Raw genomic sequence first — 23,703 nt, forward strand, 5'->3', positions numbered from 1 at the left:
GTAGAAAAAAAATGCCGTGTCTAAGTTTATGACCAGAGGGCTTTTACTTATCAGAAGGATAAGAGTCTCACCTTGTAAGATTATTCTAATGCTATTCATTTTACTGAGGAAATGATGTTCTAATTTACTACTTATTTTTTAAAAAACAAGAGTTTGGGTAATAATTATTCCATTTCTTTAAGACTACTGTTTGGTAAATTGGCAACCACACTTGGCAATCACTATAGATAACTATAGTTGTAGATAACTATTTTCCTAGGGCTTGGGAAGGGGCAAGGTCCTTTTGACTGCTTTTGTCCCCAGGCAGTTTTGTTTTGCTTCCTCTCAGCTGGAAGCAGGCACACTTGGGTCCCTGGGAAGAGCCCTGCAGGTTCTTCTGAGGGTCCCCACTTGTCCAGAGTAACCTTGGCCAAAGCCTAGAAGCACTTACTAGCTCTTTTAGCCTCTGCAGCTACCAATGTTTCCCATCTTCTAAATTGTACTCAGGGAAGAGGAGAGCAGGGGCTGTTGACTGAGTCACTTTTATGTTTACGCTCTGTAAGCATGGCTGAGGATGTGTTGTTGCCGGAAACTTCCTACAGTTTACCGGAAGTATCAGGTGGGACGGACATGTGTGAGAGACAGGTGACCTGAGGTCTGCTGCATCCCTGCCACTATTCACTGTCCCCTCCCCTCTTGGTGTGTCCGTAGAACGTGCGCGCGCGCGCGCACACACACACACACACACACACACACACACAACCTCCCACAATTACCCCCCAAAGCAGGGACATCAGTTCTTGTCTGTAAACCTGTGAAACATGCGTTCCTTCCCAAGTTTGCTGTCGGCTAGACACGGCCTCAACTTTCTCTTCCACACAGTCCTAGTGGACGATGCGAATCATTTTCGTCCTCACTTCCCAGCGGTATGGTGAGGACGAGCGTGCTAAAGTCAGGTGACACCATTTGAGCTCTTTGGGAGGAAGCTGCTATCTAACTAAAAGGCATTCATATCATTAGGTGCAGTGCCATTAATATTTCCCCAAACTGCCTTTATCCTATTAGTGCCTGTAGGTAATTTTTGTGGCTGGGGTACATCTCCATTCGTGCTTTCATTTTAATGAGAAGTGATGATGGTATTGCTCCATTAAAACAACCCACAGTGGGGCTTCCCTGGTGGCGCAGTGGTTGAGAGTCCGCCTGCCGAGGCAGGGGACATGGGTTCGTGCCCTGGTCTGGGAAGATCCCACATGCCGCGGAGCGGCTGGGCCCGTGAGCCATGGCCGCTGAGCCTGCGCGTCCGGAGCCTGTGCTCCGCAATCGGAGAGGCCACAACAGTGAGAGGCCTGCGTACCGCAAAAAAACAAACAAACAAAAAAACAACCCACAGTGAGCTGACACAGCATCTTAGGACATGACAATTTTAGCTTGCTTCTGAAACAAAACAAAATACCACAAAGAAATGCTGAAGTCCCTTCTGACTCTGGTCTTCATAGTCAAACGTGCTCATTTTATAGACAGTGAAACTGAGGGTCTGAGAGAAGTAGAATTTTCCCGAAGACTCTCAGCTAGCTGGTGGCAGAGCTGGGACGAGGACCCTGGCTGATTGCTGCTAGGCCCCTGGATCATATAGATGAAGGTTTCTCCTGTACCCGTCTGTGAAGGCATGTATTTGATTCTATTTGGCTGAAATGATGATTTCCTCAACCTTTTTTTTTGTACAACTTCCTCAGTGGCTGCTTTTCAGTGTCTCCTTAGTTCCATGCAGAAGTCTGTTACTGAAATGCAGAATCCATTTCCTCCCGCTATCATAATCTGTTTTTCATTGAAAAATACATATACATTGAAAAATACATTCTGAGTTTGGGTTTTATCTTCTTTTGTTTTCCCCTGCTCTATGTGTGTCCTGACTATACGGATGGGTTGGACAAGGATTGTGACATTACATGGGGAAAGGTTGATGGTGTCGTTAAAGCAGAGAAAATGGGCTTGAAATAAGAAAAGTGTAATTATTCCAAGCACAGCTACTCTGCTTAGCTCAAATTGGATTCATGGATTCTGACAACACCCAACAACTCAGATGATTTCCCCCAGACCTGCCCATACCCCATCTCCTGTCCCACCTGCATTCTTGACCTTAGGGAACCTTCCCCCAACCCTGATTACATCCTTCAACCTGAAAGACTCACTTCAGCTGAGACCTTCCTACCCCATAAGTCAAGTCCTCCACTGCTGGCTACACTCTTACCCTCACGCTCCGCGATAGTACTGAACATTCCTGGGTGTTCTTCCAAGCCTTGCCAAACTGCTCAGCCCTGATCAATGATCCTTGATCCTGACTACCTACTGGTGACTGATTCCGGAAGCCAGATCTAAGGCAGGGGGTGGGAGCAAAGGAATTAAATGAATCGAGAGGCCATATGGGAGGGAGAGAGAAGTAAGGGGTGAGAAGATGGAGTGCGCTGATGACCAGAGGGGCCTCGTGATGTGGCTCCTGAGCGTAAAATGAATGCCCTGTGCTTTTGAATGAAGACTCTGGGGATGAGTTGAATAAATTACATAGGCAGTTCCCGATTCCCATCACCCGGTGGGCTGAGGAACAAGTGGATTATTGGACTGTGTCGCCTGAATCTGAAGGGAAGGGCTGATTGAAAATTCTCTGGACCCTTATGTGGGTGAATATTGGTAGTGTGAAGAACTGGTCTGTGATCCCTTCAAAGAATACGTCCTGCCCATCCTCACATCCACCCCTTCACTCCTAGCATCCTGGCGCATACCTAGCTTATAGCTTTTGCTCAGTGTAGACTCATTTGTTCAGGATAATTCTCAAACTCTTAATTCTTACCTGCCTCATTTCTCACCACCGTAAGCCCCTGCTCTGCTGTTCTTGTGTGCGGGCGTGTGTGCGCGCGCACACACACACACACGTGCACGCACACCTCCATTCCAACTGTGAATGGGCCATATGCTTTGACAGTCTTGCCTTCGCACCTGCTATTTCTCTGTGTACCATGTCCTTTCCCTCTACCTCTTGTTCAGTCTTCCAGTCGTAGCACAGGCCTTATTTTGTCCAAAAAGTTTTTCTTGCTGACCCAAGAATCCCCCCAGATGTCCTTTCTCTGTGTTCTGATAGCATTCCACTCTTATGGCATCATCGTCATAGAAGTGAGACAAACAAAAGTTGACAGTTTTGTTTCCGGCCTCATCTCAAGCTGTGAGCTTGTAGCGGGCCGAGGCTGCATCTCATTCAGCTCTTTCTATCTCTGGTGCTTAACGCATGGCCTGGCACATAGTAGGCTTTCAGTATATGTTTCCTGAATATATGATTGGAAAGCGTCTTCCTACTTATCATGTCTGCTCCATTCGATCCTTTTGTTCACCTCTTCCATTGTTTTTGTCTATAAACTGAATACACAGATCATGAAGTCACCAAAATTAAAAGGCATTGACAAGCAAACCCTATTCATTCTTACCATCTAGGAAACAAAAGATACCGGTATCTCTCCTAACCATGAATTTCTCCCATGCTTTCCCTCCACTAGAGACACAAAAAATACTTCTGGAAGCATACCTGGTGCTGACTGTCACTACTGTTCTCTAGAGATTATTAACATTTATCAACCAGCTGTTTCACGGGAAGAGCTTTAGCAGTTGTTTTGCATTTTGTAGCTAATTTCAGGAACTGGCTACCAGTGCAAAATTTGATTTTTAAAAGAAAACATTCTCTCCCTAATCAAGTCCACATGGGAAAGACAACATCAGATTATTACCGATCAGCATTCATGAGCCAGGAGAGAGATGAAGTAGTAGATTCTTCTTGATTCCTAGTTAAGAAGTTGAAAGGTAGGATGTTACACGTTTCAAGGAAATTTGCAGAATCCAGTGATGCAAATGTTGGAGACTTAAAATGAGGCGAGGTTTGGCTCAGGGATTAAAAGGAATGAGTAAGAAGTGCTTTTAGAATATTAGAGAAACCCAGACTAATAGAGCTGGAAAAAGGCTTTTAACATCTAGTTCAGTGATCCTCAATTTCTTGTGCTTGTATTCCCCCTAAAATGATAAAAGTATTTTGAAAAACTATATAACCGTTCACATGTCATTATTTTTACATATATAACTCATGACTTTAAATGGTTTTAAAGGATGTAGTTTTCACTGTTTTGTATGTTTATTACATACTTTATGTATATTTTCATCACAACCTTGGAAATGATCAGTTAGCTCATTCAGTTTATGGAAAATGTCCACCATATAGCCTCAGCAGTGAAACCAGCCCTCATTGTCAAAGCAATCAGCCAGCTAAGGTTGACTTTCTGGTTAAAAGAGTTTGATTTGATTATATTCTCCTGTGACAGGTATCACTGAACTGAAATTCTAACGTGAAGAGAGGTCGATAAGGCACAGAGTCTTGCCATGGTTTGTCACCTGGATGAAATAAAGGCCCTGCCTCATCAATATCTCTTACCCCAGCACTCTTGGGTTTGTTCCACAAGGACTCTCCTTCACGAGTTCCATGTTCTTGAATCTTCCCTTTGTTGTTTTGTACTCCAGAGGATGTTACTCCCTGAGATAAGGTTCCACAGTAAAATTAAGGGTGGCCAAGAGGTCTGTCTCTCTTTTGTCAAGTGGGAAAAAGGACAGTGTGAAAATGGAGCTGGGAAAGGAAAATCTACAGATGATGGGCAGATATCCTGCCATGCTGACCGCCTGGAAAGTCAGATACCCAAACTTGGAAATCTCTGACCTCCTTCTCTCTACTTCTGAGAGAAGTCTACTTCTCTCTCATTTTACTGATAGGCTAACTAAGATCTAGAAAGAAGCATGGACCCACCCCAGCTGGTGATGCTTGTTAACCAGTGGCAGAGCCAGTATGGGAATATAGGTGTTTTGATTTCCCAGCTAGTGTACTTCCTGCCCCATGATGTCTCAACCTGTCCTACGGTGAAGCGACTGTAGTCTCTTTTGGCAGTCACAGTGGAGTTTTCTCGTAGAAGATGAGCTCTGACCTTGACGTTTCTTCGCAGGGAGGTGTGTTTACATAGAAAACTCAAGGATGGTAGTTATTTGTATCTGCTCTGACATTCATTGCAGGTTAAGCAGGTAGGGTTACCTGTAATTTAACAAGGCTGTTCTATATGAGTGGAAAAGGCACTTTACTATGGGGCCAAAGCCTCATGGCAGCTATCAGCTTTTTGAATAGTTTACTATTCACCTCATTTTGTTAGTCTCCTGGGTTAAATTGCAAGGTCTCAAAGTACATAAACTCTGTCTTTTATTTCTTTATCTCAGAGTCCCTTAAAACGCTCAGTAACTTAAATGTCTCTGGAGTCAAACTGCCTTGGTTCAAATATTGGTTCTGCTGCCTGCCAGCAGTATGACTTTGGACAAAGAATTAACCGCTCAATCCCTCAGTTTCCCCTTCTGTAAAATAGGTTGTAAGGATTGAGTACACGATATGTCAAGTGCTTGGAAGTATACCTTATACTTCCAAGTATAATTATAACTATAATTATAATACTATTCAGTAAATGTTAGCTATCGTTATCATTACTGTTGATTGAAACCGTTAAGTAATCTTTCCTTAGGACAATTAGGGGAGTTAGCCCATGGAGATTAAACAGGTTGGAAAGTACATTAAATTCACCCAGAGGCAAGCTCCCAGGGAGAGAGCGCAGGTCTGCAGAAAGGGAAGGTCTAGACAGTGTTATAGAGGTTTCATCAAGTCCCACGTAGAATAGTTTAGGACAGTGCTATCTAATAGAACTTTCAATGGTGACGGAAATGTCCTGTATCGACACTGTCTGATATGGTCGCCACTAGTCACGTGTGGCTTTTGAGCACTTGGAATTTGGATAATCCTTGTGAGAAATTGAATTTTTCATTTTATTTAATAGTAATTAACTTACAGTTAAATTTCAGTGGCCACGTGTAGCTGGTGGCTATCATCCTTTTGGCCAGTACAGGTTCAAGACTTCAGCCTTGTTTTTGTCAGTTACCTTAAATCTTTGAGTAGGAAGCCAGCGTCAGGTGAGACGGTGGAGGTAAAACTGACTCGAGGAGAGTGAATGCCATGCAGTTGGGAGCGGTGACTTGGAATTAGGGGCTGGTTCCAAGTGGGCTCTCCTATGTCCCTCTTCTGGTTCTGCCCCTCCTTTGTTGCTACCTCTCCCTCTAGCTCTGCCCTCCTTCCTCCCCTTTCTTCTGTATCCCCTCCATCATTCCTCCTTCTTTCCCTGTGGCCAGGCTCCTTAGCCAAGTATATTTTGAGACCTGTGCAGATGTAGCTAAGTTCCTACCCATTAAGGTCAATAACATATCCATGAGAAAGTCTATTAAGACGTGTGGGGCAACGGCTAATTCCTTAGGAACAGAAGCTGACTGGGGGAAGTCACAAGCTGTGGCAAAAAGAGACATTTTCTCACACTATGGTCGTACGAAGAGTGACCCTCCATCAATTTAGTATTGATTGCATTCATCTTTTAAGTAGTAGGTCATGGGCAAGATCACTTAAGATTTTGTTGACTGTCAGGGGAGGCTTCCACTGTTTACCCAAGCTAGATACAGATGATATTTCAATACCGTCTTCATCTTAGAAAGACAAATACCATAGGATATCACTTATATGTGGAATCTAAAATATGACACAGGGACTTCCCTGGTGGCACAGTGATTGGGAATCCGCCTGCCAATGCAGGGGACACGGGTTCGAGCCCTGGTCCGGGAGGATCCCACATGCCGCAGAGCAACTAGGCCCTTGTGCGCCACAACTACTGAGCCTGCACTCTGGAGCCCGAGAGCCACGACTGCTGAGCCCTCGCACCACAACTACTGAAGCCCGCGTGCCTGGAGCCCGTGCTCCACAATGGGAGAAGCCACCACAACGAGAAGCCCGCGCACCGCGACGAAGAGTGGCCCCCGCTCGCCACAGCTAGAGAAGAGCCCGTGCACAGCAGCAAAGACCCAGCCCAGCCAAAATATAAATAAATAAATAAATAAATAAAAATATGACACAAAGGAACTTATCTATGAAACAGAAACAGAATCATGGAGATAGAGAACAGACTGATGGTTGCCAAGGGGGGCAGGGGAGGGATGGATTGGGAGTTTGGGGTTAGCACATGCAGACTATTATATATAGAATGGATAAACAACAAGGTCCTACTGTATAGCACAGGGAACTATATTCAATATCCTATGATAAACTATAATGGAAAAGCATATGAAAAAGAATATATGTATAACTGAATCACTTTGCTGTACAGCAGAAATTAACACAACATTGTCAATCAACTCTACTTCAGTAAAAATTACCAAAAAAAATACCTTCCTCATCTCGGAACACATTCTATTTTGAAGGCGTAACTAGTTCTACAAGGGAAAGAGAAACACTTAATATAAATCAAGAAAATGAATTGCGATTATGATATTTGGAAAGTGACGAGGTCCTAGCCAGACCACGTGAACCGAGAATTGCACACAGTGTCATCCAGGCAGTGTCTGGGGCCAGCGTTCACCATGGGAGCAAAGTTACATACCTTGTAGCACAACTCCTTTCTGCATTTCTCACATCCAGGTTAAAACAGCTCATTGTTAGTATTTTCACTATTTTAAATGTGCACTGAGTTACAGTTAGGATCTTAAGTGGCTCCAACATTTGCTGTTGTCAGAGCAGCTGTTTTGCAGGGCACCAGCCAACCTCTTTTTATTTGTGGAGCCCATCCATATTAAAATTATAACTTCAGCAGCTTTCTGTGGAGAAAATGGTGGCTCTGACCTTTTATTCCATTTGACCGTGGAGAAGAGGACCATAATTTCAACAATCAAATCCCCAGAGTGTTCTCGTGCGCATTTTCTTTCTACAAAATGTTATTCTGTCTGTCTGCTCGTAACGTACCTTAATCCATTTTCAATGACCTTTTTTTTTTCCACAGGAAATTCTCACAAATACTTTTCATTTTCTTTACAATGGAGGTAACCGTTGTAAGTTCTTACACATCTTTGTAGAGGAAATTTATATATTATAGCTGTAATTCACCCAGAAAGTGGGAAAGTAGGCCTTGTTCTGGGTGGCCCCCGCCGGGGCCCAGGAGCTTTTCGGAGTCTAACCCAGGTAATACAGTGTTTGAAGGTCAGACTGCAAACAGCGATTGCCAGTGAATGGCCATGAATACAAGTCCAGGCTTCAAAAAAAAGTTTTTTTTTCTACTGAGAGAGAATGAGAAGTATTCAATGAACAGTGACACAAAATCGAATACAGCAGGTCCCAGACAGCTGCCTCCAATCCCGTTTTCCTGTACGGGGCAAAGAGCTGCCTTGCCAGTATATTCCCCACAGTGGTGCAAGCGTAAACTTTCTCAAGTATAGCCTAGTGATCTTGCCCTCTGCTGTTCTCAGACCTCTGTACCACCTTAATGTCGGCCAGATGCAGTCGTTTCTGTCCCAAAGTCAAAGTCCTGCATGACTTTGCTCTTACTCTCGTCCCCAGCCTTTCTTCTCTTGGGTCTGCTCTCCTGAAGCCCCAGTCAACTGTTTTCAGCTCTCTTGTCACCACTCTTCCTCCAGCGTCCTTTTTCTCCTCTGGATCTGTCGACCAAAGAGTTATCCATTCTTCTAATCCCAGTTCAAATCCTCCCTTCTCCAAGGAACCTTCCCAGAGCCACCAAACGTACTCAAGGGCCTTTTCTCTGTAGTCCTCTGGCACTTTGAAACTACGGTGTCATAGAAGAGCTTGCGTTCAGAAACGCTGGGTTTGAATCCCAGCTCTGCCATTTGCCATTTGTGATCTTGGACAAGACATTGAACCTCACTTTCTGAGCCAATGCCTTCATCTGGAACATGGAGAAAATAACGCCTCCCCTGCACACGTCAGAGGCTTGCTGTGACCCTTGAAGGAGGTGACGCACACGAAGCTCTTAAGTAGACAATGAAATGCCACGAACATGGGCACTACTGGTCCTTTTATTATTGTTCTTCAATGAAAAATCAAGCAAGGCTGCTTTGAAACTCATTCTGAAAGGTGCCGAGGGAAGATGTTTGTCACCCAATCCCTGGGCATGACCAGCAAAGTGTCCCAGAAGCTGTAGTCTTTCAGTCTCTAAACTCGACTTTGCAGATGGCCTCCGGCACTAGAAGACGCGTGGAAACCTTTAGTCACAGTACATGTTCGGATTTACAGCGCTTGCTCGCACGGGTGAGGTCCACAGTGACGCATCCTCAGTCTCCTTTAGTGATGAATGCTAAAAACTAATACATGTACCTGAAATCCTAGCTGTTAGTTTCCCAAACCCATACTCTGCTGATCTGATATACTGTTAGACTTTTCTCCTTCATTCCTTTTCCTACAATGTTGAGGGGTTCTCCTAACCTTCATTAAGTATTCAAGAGTTGAAGACTTAGAAGTAGACAGAGGAGATAGTGACTCAGTGAAAAGGGTGTTGAGAGGTGAGAATGAGGTCTCAGAGTGGTGACTTGGCAGAGCTATAGAGATGGTGCTTCTATATGGTGTCTTGCCTGAGCCCTTGTTCTCGGGGGCGGGGGATCCGAAGCAGGCTGGATTAGAAAATGAAACAAATGGCACCATGGGGTCAAAGAGCATATAAATCCCAGCTGGACCTCTTAGGCTCACTGTAAAATGAGGCTGATTCCTGCTCTCCTTCCCTCTCTCCATTCAGTTATTTACAAAAAGACTTAGTGGACCATGTGTCAGGCACTCTGCTGGGGTGTATGGATATCAGAGTGAACAAAACACTCACCCTGCCGTCAGGAAACTTAGAATTTAACCGACTGTACCTACCTTCCTGTCAGTTCAGCCTGGTGTGAGGATTGAATGAGAGTGGTGGATGTAAAAGTGGCCAAAACATAGTCAGGGCTCACAAAGTGTGGCCATCCTTTCTTTGTCTTGCATCTTGGCGTTACACCACTCGGTGTACTTGACCCAGGCGTGCACACATGCACGTGTACCCGCATACGTGCCCTCGGATCTCTGTGACTTTCATTTATTTTAGTCCAAGATTGTTGCCGTTTTCTTGCACAGCCCTTAGAACAGGTGAATCAGCCAGTCAAAAATGGACTCGATGGACTTGCTTGAGTGACTCGACTGCCATCAAAGCAGGATGGACGAACGGGTATAGTCACTGAGTCAGGTGGCTCTCAGCGTTCCCATTGGTGTTAGAATTTCAAATTTAGTCTCCTGCTGCTGTCTGCGGTTGGTTATACATGGGAGTCAGTGACAAGCTATCAGCTCTCCAATTTGTTGTAATGATGTGCTGCTTAAAAGACATCCCTAATACATTGCATTTGGGGTTCAGAAGCCTGTGCTCTTACAAGAAAATGACAGTAGTAATGAAAACTGTGCTGCGCTATCTTATGACAAGTTTCATGAGTATGACATCCCGCAAACTCATTTTCCAGGCATTGCACGAGTTCTCTTGCTATATTGCAATTGTATGTCCTAATTGCTCATCCACCTCCACACTCTGCCCTGCATGCACCAGGTAGGTCAGGTCTTTGTGAGTGATTCCACCAAGTAAGTCAGGAAGCTGAAAGCCAGCCTAGATGTTTCCTTCTCTGTCACCCACCCTCCCCCAAATCTGTTCCGTCGCAAAGTTCTCTTGAGTTTGTTCCTTAAATAGATGTCCTCTCCAGCCCCGCGGCCACTACCTTAGTCCGTGCTCGCATGATCTCAGTCATCAATGACACCAATAATGTAGACGCCTCTTCACCTCCAGTCAGCCCTCCTCCACGTTCCCCACTCCCCCTCCTTCAGAAGCCATTTACTCGCTCACGGTGACCGTGTCACTTTCCCGTTCAGTGTCTGTCAGTGGCTCCATATTGCTTATGCAGAATAAAGCCTGAACTCCTTGGCGTGCTACACAAAACTCTGCCCAGTTTGTCTCCTCTCTATCCAGTCTCAGCTCTCATCATCCCTGTTAACTTCCCAGTCATACCAAAATACTTAAGAGTTCCAGAATAGAGCGTTCATTTGTTCATTCAGCAGCTATTTATGTCTAGACACTGGGTATACCGCTGTGAACAAAATAGAACCAAGGTCCTTTCTCCATAGAATTTCCATTCTAGTGGGGAAAACAAAAAACACACACATTATTTGTACAACTTCTTTATGTTTCCATATGCCCTTTGCTCTCCCTGAAGAAACTGCCTTACCCTCTGTCTGTCTACATCTAGCCCGCTGCCCTTTCAGGAGTTAGCTTTTAAGCATTACAGCTAAGGTAAATTTCAGCCTGCTTTCCTCTTTTTCTCTGTGCGTTGGCATATTTTGAGTATAGCATTTGTTTTTCTGTTGTTGTTCTCATTGTTTTCATGTCATATCCAGCCCTCATGATGTTCTCTGTTTAAGGGGACAGTATCTTTTTCTCTTTGTCTTCAGAGCACCCAGCACTTTGCCAGCACTTAATCGGGACTCCAAAAACGCATTTAAGTCCATGAAAGAATTAAAGGAAGGAAGGAAGGCCATTTATTTCCATTTCTTCATAGCTTGGAAAAGTTTTAACTAGTTTTAAATGATGCCCCAGTAGGATTGCATAGTCAAGAAAATGCCACTGAATTTTACAACGGATGATATTTCCTAAAATGTATGGAAGGAATGAGTATTCCCTCCCTGATCTGGTTTATAAGTCATTGTCTCATCAACTTTATATTAAACTAAGAAATTAAATGAAATCTCCCTCACGCGCAGGTAAGTTCGTCTTTGCCTCATATCCTATTGCTGTGTAATAATGGTCAGAGTTTACAAGAAGGAGAAAAGCAGGAATCACAAAGAAAATGATTGAAAGAGTTGACAGATCAAAATTTAAAAAAAAAAGAAAGAAAACTTCCATTCATCAAAATACCAAAAATAAAAGAAGCTGTTCTTTAACACTCCCCTTTATCGGCTATAGACGTTAAAGAGACTTCTGAACTTCAGTGGTCTCTTCAGGGCTGGTTTCATGGGTGTGTGTTCTGTGCTTGGTCTAATGCTCTGCGGTTGCCATCTTGAAATTCTTAATTTTTGAACAAGGGGCGCCCTCCGCTCTCATCTTGTACTGGGCCCCCCAAATCATGTACCTAGCCCTGAGTCTCTTAAATCATTCTAGAACCTTCCTGCTGCCAGTGATAACTTTTACATCAGGCCCACTTGTATTATGCTTGGCAAAAGAATATAGGAAACTACCTGCTCAGTAAAATTGGGCTTCAAGGGGCATGTAGAGGGACACCTAAACGTTGATACCTTGGTAGTGTTCCGTATATCCTGGCATTCAGTCATCTGTTCCTTCCTTCATTTATTTTTATTTACTTATGTTTTGGCTGCGCCATGCGGCTTGCAGGATCTTAGTTTCCCGACCAGGGATCGAACCCGTGCCCCCCTGCACTGGGAGCTCGGAGTCTTAACTACTGGACTGCCAGGGAAGTCCCGTGTTCCTTCATTAATTTAGCAGACTTTTCTGAGTCTACCCTTTGTGCCAAGCATAAAGGCCAAGAGTAGCTTCTCAACAAGTATTTGACAAATGTATATATGAACGTGTGGTGTGTTACTATCCCCGTTTTACAGATGATGAAACGAAAGCAGAGCTAGTTGATCCTGACCGAAGTCAAAGAGCTGTCAGGTAGTAAAATAGAAACAACCTTCCGGTTATTCACGTTGCTTTTCTAAACATTTAAAAGACACGTTTAGAAATGAGACTAATAAGACCAGCTAAATAAGGACTTTCCAGAAGCAAAACACCAAGTCTGAGGATTCTTTTTGGTTTGTTTTCTCTTTGTTCTCATGGGGTATGCAGTGCAATGAGGGAGGTCAGATAACTGCAGAGCAGATAAGTCCAACAACCCAAGGTAGTGTGAGGCAAGTACCAAGAGAGCTTGTGTAGGTGTGGGCTGCTGCGGTGACGTGGGAACGCAGAGAAAGGCAGAGGCACGCACTGGGCCAAGCCATGGTAATCCCCCAGGCTGCATCACCCCAGGGAGCTAGTCCCATGTGGTTTGGCTAGCCGGTGCCAAGGGAACAGTAACCTCTAAGGCAGGTGTGTAGGGACCCTCATGAACTCTTTCCCAGGTAATTTGTTCTCCAGACTGCCACATACCAGTCTGCCTCTGCAGAGGGCCTGGCCATGATCGGAGTCTTAGCAGCTGCCCAGAAAGTTCGAGTAGGGATCTCATGCCTCATGAAAAAGCACTCTCGGGGCCTGAAAGAGTTTACTGTTCCTACCAGTGATTGATGTGGGACAGTCTCTTAACCCGCCCGCAAGTGTTTATTGAGTGCCTACTATGTGCCGGGAAAGTCAAATGGGGCTTCTGTTTCTGGCAGCTGAACTTTTACTTCCATCTGTTTCCTTTGTCTTGAGGTGAACATCAGTCTGATGTGGAAGTGCAAAGTAAAGCTATTTCTGTGCCTGCTCATTCTTCAGACACCTTTCTGCTAAACAGTTCCCAGCAGCTGTGCCAAGCCTTTCTGAACGCCAGGAAATCAGTTGCGCATTTTGAGAGTGTCTTATGGAAGTATTAATTGTTTCTCGTCACTATAATGGGTTCTAATTAGCTTGGACAATGCTCTCGGTCTCCTCTTTGAACAGACTCTGTGTGACTTGTAATGATTTCTCTAATTCTGATGGGCTAGATTAGATGGGAACCGATCTCTTGCTTTCCTTTCCTTTCCTTTTGATTTCTTCTTTCTTTGTAGATGTATCCTAATATCCTCATTTATACCCTATCTAGATTTACAGTGTAATGGATTTCTGTGGTGCAGGGCCTTCTGAACACTCCACATTCCTGCTAGCAGGGCTCATGGATACCGTTGAGAATCTGATGCAAACTATTCAATATTAACCCTTTCCCCAGAGAAGTGTACTTTTGCATAAATACGTATAACTCAACATCCAGTTACAGGGGTCGCAAGGATTTAGCCTGTCCGTGGTTGTTTCCTCACAGCACATGAAGACCATAGAATGTCTACAGGGTCAACCCCACAGATCATTGAGTTCACTGGTTTTCAAAATTATTTTAACCACGGAGCCCTCTGGTTGAAGGGAGTAAAGGGAAGGGGGAGATGCTGCATGCTGCCCACACCTATCTCCCCCCAGAGTGCTTCCTAAGGAGGTTCTGAGGAACACAGTTTGAAACCCAGTGATCTAGTCCAATCCCTTCCTTCCTTCACCTGGGAATACTGATTCAAACAGAGGAGAAATGACTTAACCGAAGGTCACCGTTCACTCAGTGGCAGAGTGGAGACCTCCAGGGCAGAGCCTCGACCTTCCCTTATTTCTCTTCTAATTGCAAACCTCCTATCATCCGTACCACATTAGCGTCACAAAGAACCTGGGCGCAACATGGCTTAAACCCACAATTATATATAATCATTGCTATTGAAGTAGGAGGAAATGGAAATACACAACTGACTTGCGTGTCCTCGGTCCATCCAGGCCGTCTTCATTCTGTCTCATTTCTGCTGGTTCTCTTGTCTTTGTGACCTGCATCCATTTTACAGCACGCACTCTATTAGAATACACATCACAGTCAGAAGTATCCTGTGTGCCCTCCACAAAGTAACGTCCCGTTGGCTTTGCACAAACACTCTGCCATAATTCGTAAAGAAGCGGCAGCCGGCTGTGGCCCTGGCACGGTTCCTGCTTGGCTTCAGGCCACCAGCTGGACAATCCAGGCTATTCTTGGGCTGGTCTCCTCCCCAGTCTTCTAACCTACTTTGTCACTGTCAAGAAACCCGACTGAGCCCCAGCTGCAGTCTGTAGACTTGTTGTGGACCTGACAATGGGCGAGCCATGCTGAGTCTGTCTGGGTCTCCCTTTGCTGTGCATTGGTCCAGGATGAAGATAACTGCTCTGCTTCTGGGCACCACAGTGGAGAGAGAGAAACAAACAAACTCAAGAAGGCAAAAAGGCAGTTCATAGACAGACACCGTTGTTGGGGTGAGGGGCGAGCTGGTCTCTAGACTTCCTGAGTTGAAGATCTGTATTTCCTTGGGTGGAATTTCTCTGTGCTGCACGGGAAGCAAAGATAGTTCATCTGCTAGGCCAGAGATCCGCTTACACAAGGCTTCAGCCTGTCCACGGGACCCGAGAACTAGTGACAGGTGGCCAGGCCAGTGTTCCCAGCCAGGACAGCGGCACAGTGGAGTGGTTACGAACACATGCTTTGGATGGCTCGGATATGACCTTGAATCATGGCACTGCCGCTTACTGTCTGTGGGGTCTTGGCCGAGTTCAGTTTCTTGGGCCTCCATTCCCTCATCTGTCAAGATGGAGAGTGTAATGTCTACATTAGAAGATAATTTTGATAGACTCGAGTCCTGGATCAACAAACAGAACCAGTGTTTAAGGGCAAACCCCTCCTTCCCTAAAGGGGACACTGAAGCCAAAGAGAGGAGTGGAAACTTAAATCATGGTTCCCCCAATAGTCAGGGGCCGAACCCGTGCTCTCCTCCCCGTGTCCTACCACATTTCCCGTGTCCCCTGCATGCAATCGTATTCTCCACCAACCCTCTGTATCCCGACTGTTCGGCCACTGACTATTGGGGGAACCATGATTTAGTTTCCGCTCCTCTCTTTGGCTTCAGTGTCCCCTTTCGGGAAGGAGGGGTTTGCCCTTAAACACTGGTTCTGTTTGTTGATCCAGGACTCGAGTCTATCAAAATTATCTTGAGTTTTTTGTTTTGTTTTGTTTTTTAAAGTACAGATGCTCAGGCGCCACCCGCAGACAGTCTGAGTGAGGAGATCTAGAGCATGGTCACAAATCTAGAGGACATTTCAAGTCCCCCAGGGGATTCTGATGAGTAGTCAGGTGTGAGAACCCCTGATTCAGGAGAGTTCTACAGGTCTTCCCTTCCGTGACTTCCATCAGTCTCGGGACTTTTTACCTTCACAAAACTGTCTCCCCATTAATTAGGCCCACCACTGACACATGCTGATTTTCACACAGAAAATCAGAGAGTATTTACACTTCCTCTAGAGGGCCTCAAAGATGAGATTTTTTTTCCCCATGGAGAATTCTTTTCTTTCCTGCCTTAGTGGCTTGAGGTCAGATTCTCAGGGATGTAATGTTAGGACAGAGTGAACTTCGAGGGATCCGCTTTCTTTTGGCTTCCCCAGATGATCACTCGCATCATTTAGAAAATGCATTTTTCTTTATTTTATGACTCCAGCTGCAGTAATGACGTTTAACAATTCATGTAATGGAGTAGAAGTATCTCAGGGTTGATCATAGTAATAGCTACTGAGCACCTTTTAAATGGCAGTTGCTACGTGTATTTCCTTAATCTTTACGATAATCCTTGAGATAGGCGTTAATATTTTTCCCAATTTTAAAACAAAGATAAAGCTCAGAGAGGTAAAGTGACTTACCTAAGGGCACACAGCTGATAAGAGATCTTCATTTACTGAATAGGGATGAGCATGATCTTTTTTTCTTTTTTTTGAGCATGAGCTTTTCAAAGTACAAACTGGATCACCTTACTCCCTCTCTTAAAATCCTTCAGTGATTTATCCCTTAGTCTTAGCACAGTATCCAAACAACTTTGTGAGGGTAGTGATTTTTGTCTGTTTTGGTCACTGCTGTATCTCCAGTACTGAGAACAGTGCCTGGCGTATCACAGAGGCTCAGTAAATAAATACTAGTGGAATAAGTTACATGATGGGACCTGGATTCAACCCAAGTCTGTCTGATTTCAAAGCTCACTTTTCAGTACTTATTGTTTTTAATTAAATATTTATTTAGTTATTTTTATTTGAAGTATCATTAATTTACAGTGTTTCAGGTATACAGCAAAGTGATTCAGATATGTATATATATATATATATTTTTTGTTCATATTTGTTTCCATTATAGGTGATTACAAGATATTGAGTATAGTTCCCTGTGCTATACAGTAGGTCCTTGTTGTTTATCTATTTTATATATAGTAGTCTCTATTGCAGTAATACTTATACACACACATCTTTGACTTAGGTTAAACTTACATACCAGTAAATGTACCAACATTTAGTGTACAATTTTATAAGCTTTGACAAATGCTTGCAACTGTGCAACCCGCAACCCTTAAGATATAGAACATTTCCATCACACTCCAGGTTTCCCTTTTGTCCCTGCCCAGAACTTCTCCACCCACTTTGCAGACAAAGGCTGTTCTGTTTTTACTTTCATCATAGGTCAGTTTTGTCTTTTCTAGAATTTTAGATGAACGGAATCATACATTATGAAGTCCCTTGAGTCTGGTTTTTTTCCATTCAGCATGATGATTTTAAGACCTGTCCATGTTGTTAAGATTGTCAGTAGTTACGTTTTATTATTAAGTAGCATGCCGGTGTATGAATATACCACAGTGTGTTTATTTTCCTCCTGTTGATGGACATTTGGGTTGTTTTCAGTTTTTGGTACTACAGATCAAGCTGCCACGAACATTTGTGTTCAGGTCTTTTGTAGATATATGTTTTCATTTCTCTTCAGTATTTATCTAGATGTGGATTTCCCGGGTGATATGGAAAGAGTTTGTTTAATATTTCAAGAAACCTCCAAGCATATTTCCAAATAGGTTGCCACCAGCAACGGATGAGAGTTGTGGTTGCTTTACATCCTTGACAGCACTTCGATATTTGAAGTCTTTTTAATTGGAGCTACTCTAGTGGGTGTGTTGTGGTATCATTATGGTTTTAATGTGTGTTTCCCTGACGTGTGCCTGGTGAGCATGGTTGCACGTCTTTTGGGCCATTCACGTATCTTCCTTGTGAAGCGTGTTTAAGTCTTTGGCCTATTTTTTATTGGCTTGTTCATATTTCTACTATTGAACTGTGGGAGTTCTTCTTTATATATTCCGATACAAGTTCTTTATCAGATAAATGTTTTGCGAATATTTTTTCCCAGATTGTGACTTGATTATTCTTTTCTGCTCTTCTGATATATAGGATCTTTTAATTGAATGAAGTCTAATTTATCAGTTTTTTTCTTTTATGGTTCATATTGTCTGTGTCCTAAGAAATATTTGTCAACCCCAAGGCTGTGAAGACACTCTTCCGTAGTGTCTCCTAAAGCCTCCATTTTAATCACTATAACGTGCACCCTCTCTTTGACCTTATTTTTTATAGTGGATGCATTAGTTCATCAGATAATTTTTTATTAGAACGAGCTGATGGGAGGCAGTGTACTGACAGCTTTGAAGTCTGACAGATGTGAGTTCAAATCCCGGCTCTAATACTTACCAGCAGTGTGACCTTGGCCAAGTTAATTCATCTTTCTATGTGTAAGTTTTTTCATTTGTATAGAGGGGATAATACCTCCTGCTTATCCTACAAGGAAGTTATGATTATCAAATGAATAATTGTATGATAACTTATTAAAACAGGACGTAACACATAGTAAGCTCTCAACCAATGGTATCTGCTGTAGATAGAATAATTTCCATTCATATTATATCAGTCTCACCAAGAGCTCTTAATGCTAGAGGCAAAAACAGGGAGCGTTGCCATTTTTCCCCTTACCCGACTTCAAACAGAATCTTTGAACGTAAAAAAAAAAAAAAAGAATCATTGAACGTAGAGTTGACCCACCTGAGAAGAAACTGGCTATAGTTATGGACAGAGTTATTTATATATGAGTCTAAAATCACATTTTTATACTTTTGATTAATGAGAATAACAGAATCCCCCGGCACAGATATGATTATACAACTCCCTGGCAGAGAGGACAATTTTATTGAAAACTGAAATTGTATGACAGAGCAGATGCAATGTTTTTCCAGAAATGCGACGTGCTGGTTAAATGTGGTTAAAGGCAGATGTGTAGAAGGTTTTTAAGTCAACGTCGTACAGTGAAAAGAGCAGGGACTTTGAGATGAAACAAACATGGAACTTGAATTCTTGGCCATGTCACTTGATTGTTGTGAATCTCACTTCTATCGTCTGTAAAACGTAGTTTAACTAAGTACTGGTGAATATTTTGTGAGTGTTACATAGAATATGAGTACATAATCTGGCACATAGTAGGCCCTTGAAAATGGTACTTATTGGTTAACCTCATATTTTTAGTGATTGTATTATTACTTTTATATGTACTGATAATATCAAACAAAGGTGAGATATCGAATTTCAAATGAGTTACATCCTAAAAGAGGAAAGCAATATTTTTTATGGATTTCTCCTCTGTGTTTTGGAATTATATTCACAAAATACATCTGTTTGATAAGTGAGGCCATTTTCAGAACACTCACTGATTCAATGCATTTCTGAATCATAGCGGAGCATCCCTGGCCATTTGTCATGTCGGAATGATGGATATACACGTTCCAGTGATCCTGGGTAGAGGAGAAGAATGTGGCTTTTGCTCTATACATTTCTGCCTTTAATACCTTCCCCTTCAACATCTTCCTGTCGTCGCGGGGAGAGGAAGGAGAAGATGGTGCATGGAAATTGCTCTCTGCTATTGCTACTACTGCTGCTTTCAGAATGAATACACACACCCAAACTCAGAAGGCTATTGGCTGAGCATTCTTTCTGCCTTTTGAAGGCATCAAAGACTTTCCTCAAGCCTTTGGAGCGACATCTGCTGATGTCCTCCCCGCGGGAATCACTCTAGGCCCATCATACACTGGTCTCAACCTACCACTATAGCCCTACCTCTTTTCTTGCCAGAGCAAACCAATTACCGTTCTCCAAACAACTCCCATGTTGTACTGTTTCTGCATCTTCGCTCGTGCTGTTTCTTTACCCAAACTTGAGAAGCTTTTCCTCTCATGTCTCTCTGCTGAAAGTGTATCATCTGTTCTGAGTTGAATAGTGTTCCCCTAAATTTCACGTCCACCTGGAACCTCAGAATGTGATCTCATTTGGAAATAGGTGCTCTGCAGATGGAATTAGCTAAGATGAGGTCATACTGGATTAGGGTGGGCCCTAAATCTGAAGACCCGTGTCCTTATAAGAAGGTCGTGTGAAGACACAGACACACGCAGGGAAGAGGGCCATGTGAAGCTGGAGGCAGAGACTGGAGTGATGTGGCCACAAGCCAAGGACCGCTGGCCACCACCAGAGGCTAGGAAGCAGCCAGGAAAGATGCCTAGAGCCTTCAGGAGGAGAGTGGCCCTGCCAACACCTTGATTTCGAACTTCATCCTCCAGAGCTGTGAGAAAATAAATTTCTGTTGTTTTAAGCCACCCAGTTTGTGGTAATTTTCCATGGTAGCCCTAGGCAACCGTGACACCCTCTTTCAAGGTCAGGCTGAAGTATGACATCTTCCCAGGTCTCCTCAATTAGATGTAATTTCTCACTCTTCCTGACCTCTGTAGCAAGGCGGTACTACAAAGATCACAAACTTCGTTGCCAGAAAAATCTTGGCTCTAACCCTGGCCAGCTACTGACAGGATTTCTTCGTCTGTTCAACAGAATTAATGATGCTTACCTAATAGGATTGTTGTATCATAAATATGATTCTCCCTCCCTTTCTTAATTGATTCACCCATTCTGCTTCATATCGCGATAATTTTGTAGTAAGGGCATAGTTCTGTTATTACTGGTTCCAGTGCTGTAGGGGGCATGGGTAGGCGTGTAGTTAACTGCGTATCACACAGGACAGAACGCAGTCCCCACCGATGGTAGAGACAAGCAGATTTCCAGGAGTCTACTGTTCCAAGTGGTGGGTGTTAGGAGTCCAGTTTTCTACACTGGGAGTTCCAGCCATAAGTCTGTCGATCGAGTTGTAAAAGATAAACAGGGAAGTCTGCTTTTAGCTCCTGAACGCTCCTGGTTGTAAGATCCAGGGTGGATGTTGTTTCAGTGGCTAAATGTGGAGCAAGAATTATGGAAAAGTAAGAGCCCTCTGCTGATTGCACAGCTCCTGTAGATGGCACTGGGACATCCTTACACTTGATAAATCCGAAAGTCTTTCACCTGGAAAGCTGGTCTCTCTTCCTCCAGGATACTGTCCGAAAAGGCCTCATCCCTGGAGAGTTTCTCTGTTTTTTCACTCCTGGAGTCTGGACTGCCAGGCCCAAGTCGGGAGCTCAGCGTGTGTTCGTCGTCCTCAGTTCTCTTTGACTGTCTGCACCCTCAGTCCCCACCCTCACCAAGCTTTTAAAGAAGGTCAAGAGTAATATCATCCCCTTACTTTTAGTCCATCATCTCCTTTTCCAGATATATCAGTTGAGAGCCTTTTTGTGAAATCACACTGAAGTGTTTTAGGCATTGACTGGTACCCCGGTTAGCGTGGCAGAGTTAATAAACACAAACGCCTGCCCCCTCTGTCTGGTTAGCCCTTGTATTAGTTTGCTAGTCTGTCATTAAAAAAATACCGCGGTGGCTTGAACAACATTCCTTTATTTCCTCACAGTTCTGGGGGCTAGAAGCCTAAGGTCAATGCATTAGCAGGGTTGATTTCATCCTGAGGCCTCTGTCCTTGGTTTGTAGACGGCCGTCTTCTCTCTCTGTCCTCACGTCGTCTTTCCTCTGTGTGAGTGCATATTTGTGTTCAAATTTTCTCTTCTCATAAGGACACCAGCCATACTGGATTAGGGCCTCACCCTAATAGCCTCATTTTACCTCAGTTACCTCTTTAAAGGCTTTATATCCAAATACAGTCACATTCTTAACAGGGGGTTAGGACTTGAACATATGAATTTTGGATGGACAGAAACCGTAAGCAGACCTGTAGTTGTCTTACGATCAAAATGCTTTGAAATCACTTTGTGATGAGCTTATTATTTAGCCTTGTTTCTCCAAACATCACATCTTCTACACGCTGAGACTTCAGGGTCATGGTGTATACATAGAAATTACTCCAGCACAATTTACAGGTCTTCCTCGTCAGGAGAGGCAAACAATTGACAGAAGTTAGCGCTCGTGAACACCTACCATTGCATCACCACTGTAATGGGATGTTTAATTTACTCCTCACAGTCACTCTGATGTGGAAATTAAGGTTCAGAGGGGCTAAAGTGATTTGGTCAAAGACACACAGCTGGTAAGTATACTAGAGTTGAGATTTAACCATAAACCCGTCAGATTTCAGAGCCATGCCCTTTCCACATGCATCCCTTATCTGGATTTGAAAAACAAGTTTCCTCTTTCCCATTTCAAGCATGTTGCACTAAAATTAAAAAAAAAAACACAACTTTTTGACAGAGTTTCTAGAAGTTTACAGTCTTCATTTATTCATCCTTCTCTTTATCATATGCGCACACTTGACTTTTCTTTTTAGTGTTGCCTCACTAGCTGATTTGTTTTTAAAGCTTGCCATGCACATTGCACAACGGAAGAATTAGGAAATGGGGACAGCAAAGTGGTTAATTATAAATTGAAAAAGGAACTGGGGTGGGGGTGATGGTGCGGAGAGCCCTTTCCGCCATGCTGGTGTGACGAAGTGATTCAGATTTATCCTGTGGCCTCTGCGATCGAGCTCCACTTCACAGCACGTTGGCTTGCAGTACCCAAAACGGCCTGTTTATGTGTGGTGTTCCCTATGCAGTCTTGTTCCCAAACTCTGAAAATGGTCAGAGATTATACAGGAAAAGTCAGGAGCGTCCCTGTTCTCCGGAAATTTCCTGTGATTGTGACATATTTTGTGATGCTGTTTCTACCCAGTGAATGGTTCAGTTCCTAAGGATGAATTCTTTGCAGAGGAAGGGGCTGTTGGCAGTTCAAGTGAAAGATAAAATACATTTCATAGGATTGCAGGGCCAGTTAAAAATGACGATGGCAGCGATAACAGCCATGCTTCCTACTGTTGAATTCTTTCTGGTTTACACGGACCTTCTATATCTCATTTGATTTTCACAAAAATATATTGAAGTGATCAGTCAGAGACTGTTATATCTACTATCCAGATGTGGAAATTGAGGTTCAAAGAGGTTAAATGTAGGCAGAGCAAACTCCCAGGTCTTTTGATCACCCCTGACTTTCTTGCTAAATTACTTTTTATAAGTCCAGCACACTGAGTTCATTCCCTTTCAACTGTTGAACATTTTGTTCTCCTGGAACAATTTATAAGTAGAATTGGGGCCATGAATAATTGCTTACTAGTTTCAACTGCCCAGTGGATGCCAATCAAGATACAGGGGTTCTTTTCTCTCCAGGCCGTGTGCAGCCAAACATTTACTAAATTCAGGCCATATTTCAGTCTTCCATCTAGTGCTCTTGCTGCTAATAACTCAACAAATAGCCACCATATATGGAATATTAGCCATTTGTCAGGTGCTGCCTTTGCCTGGTATCTGATCTTCGCAAGAACTCTGCAAGAGACGTATTACACCCACATTACAAATGGGGAAACTGAGGCTTGGAACTGTGAAGTAACTTTCCCAAGGTTACACAGAGAGTAAGCCGCAAAGGGAGCATTGGAAGTCATTGAATATAGCTTCTGACCATTGCTTTTACTCACTCTGTCTCTTTAACTGGGAGAAGTCCGTTCCTAAGGAAATCAGTTGACGAAAATAAATACTAATCTTAGAAAACTGCAATGGAATATGTACCTGGAAGGTGAAATTGTCAACTTATCTGCATCATCTAATTAGGTAATAGTCTTCTAGAATTGTATGGGAAAGCTTATGATGTGAGCCAAGCCTCTCTGGGGGTAACCCACAATCACTGTGTGCGCACAGAGGATGCTTGCTTTGCTGATTCTTGATACGAAACGATTTCTGACCTCCTATCTCTCTACCGCACCGAATCTGTTTTCTCCATTCCACGTATTAGTTTTGGTTCCTCTGTAATCACTTAATTGAAAACATGCTCACCAATAGAA

At 43.5% G+C, this 23,703-nt stretch overlaps 1 protein-coding gene across 4 annotated transcripts in view; it reads left to right on the plus strand.

Moving 5' to 3' along the window:
- The window catches only part of FGF13 (fibroblast growth factor 13), a 525,768-nt gene that overhangs the window by 215,465 nt on the left and 286,600 nt on the right, over positions 1 to 23,703 (plus strand). The gene's annotated exons all lie outside the window — the stretch shown is intronic.

The sequence above is a fragment of the Tursiops truncatus genome, chromosome X (genome assembly GCF_011762595.2).
Source record: "Tursiops truncatus isolate mTurTru1 chromosome X, mTurTru1.mat.Y, whole genome shotgun sequence".
Taxonomy (NCBI): domain Eukaryota; kingdom Metazoa; phylum Chordata; class Mammalia; order Artiodactyla; family Delphinidae; genus Tursiops; species Tursiops truncatus.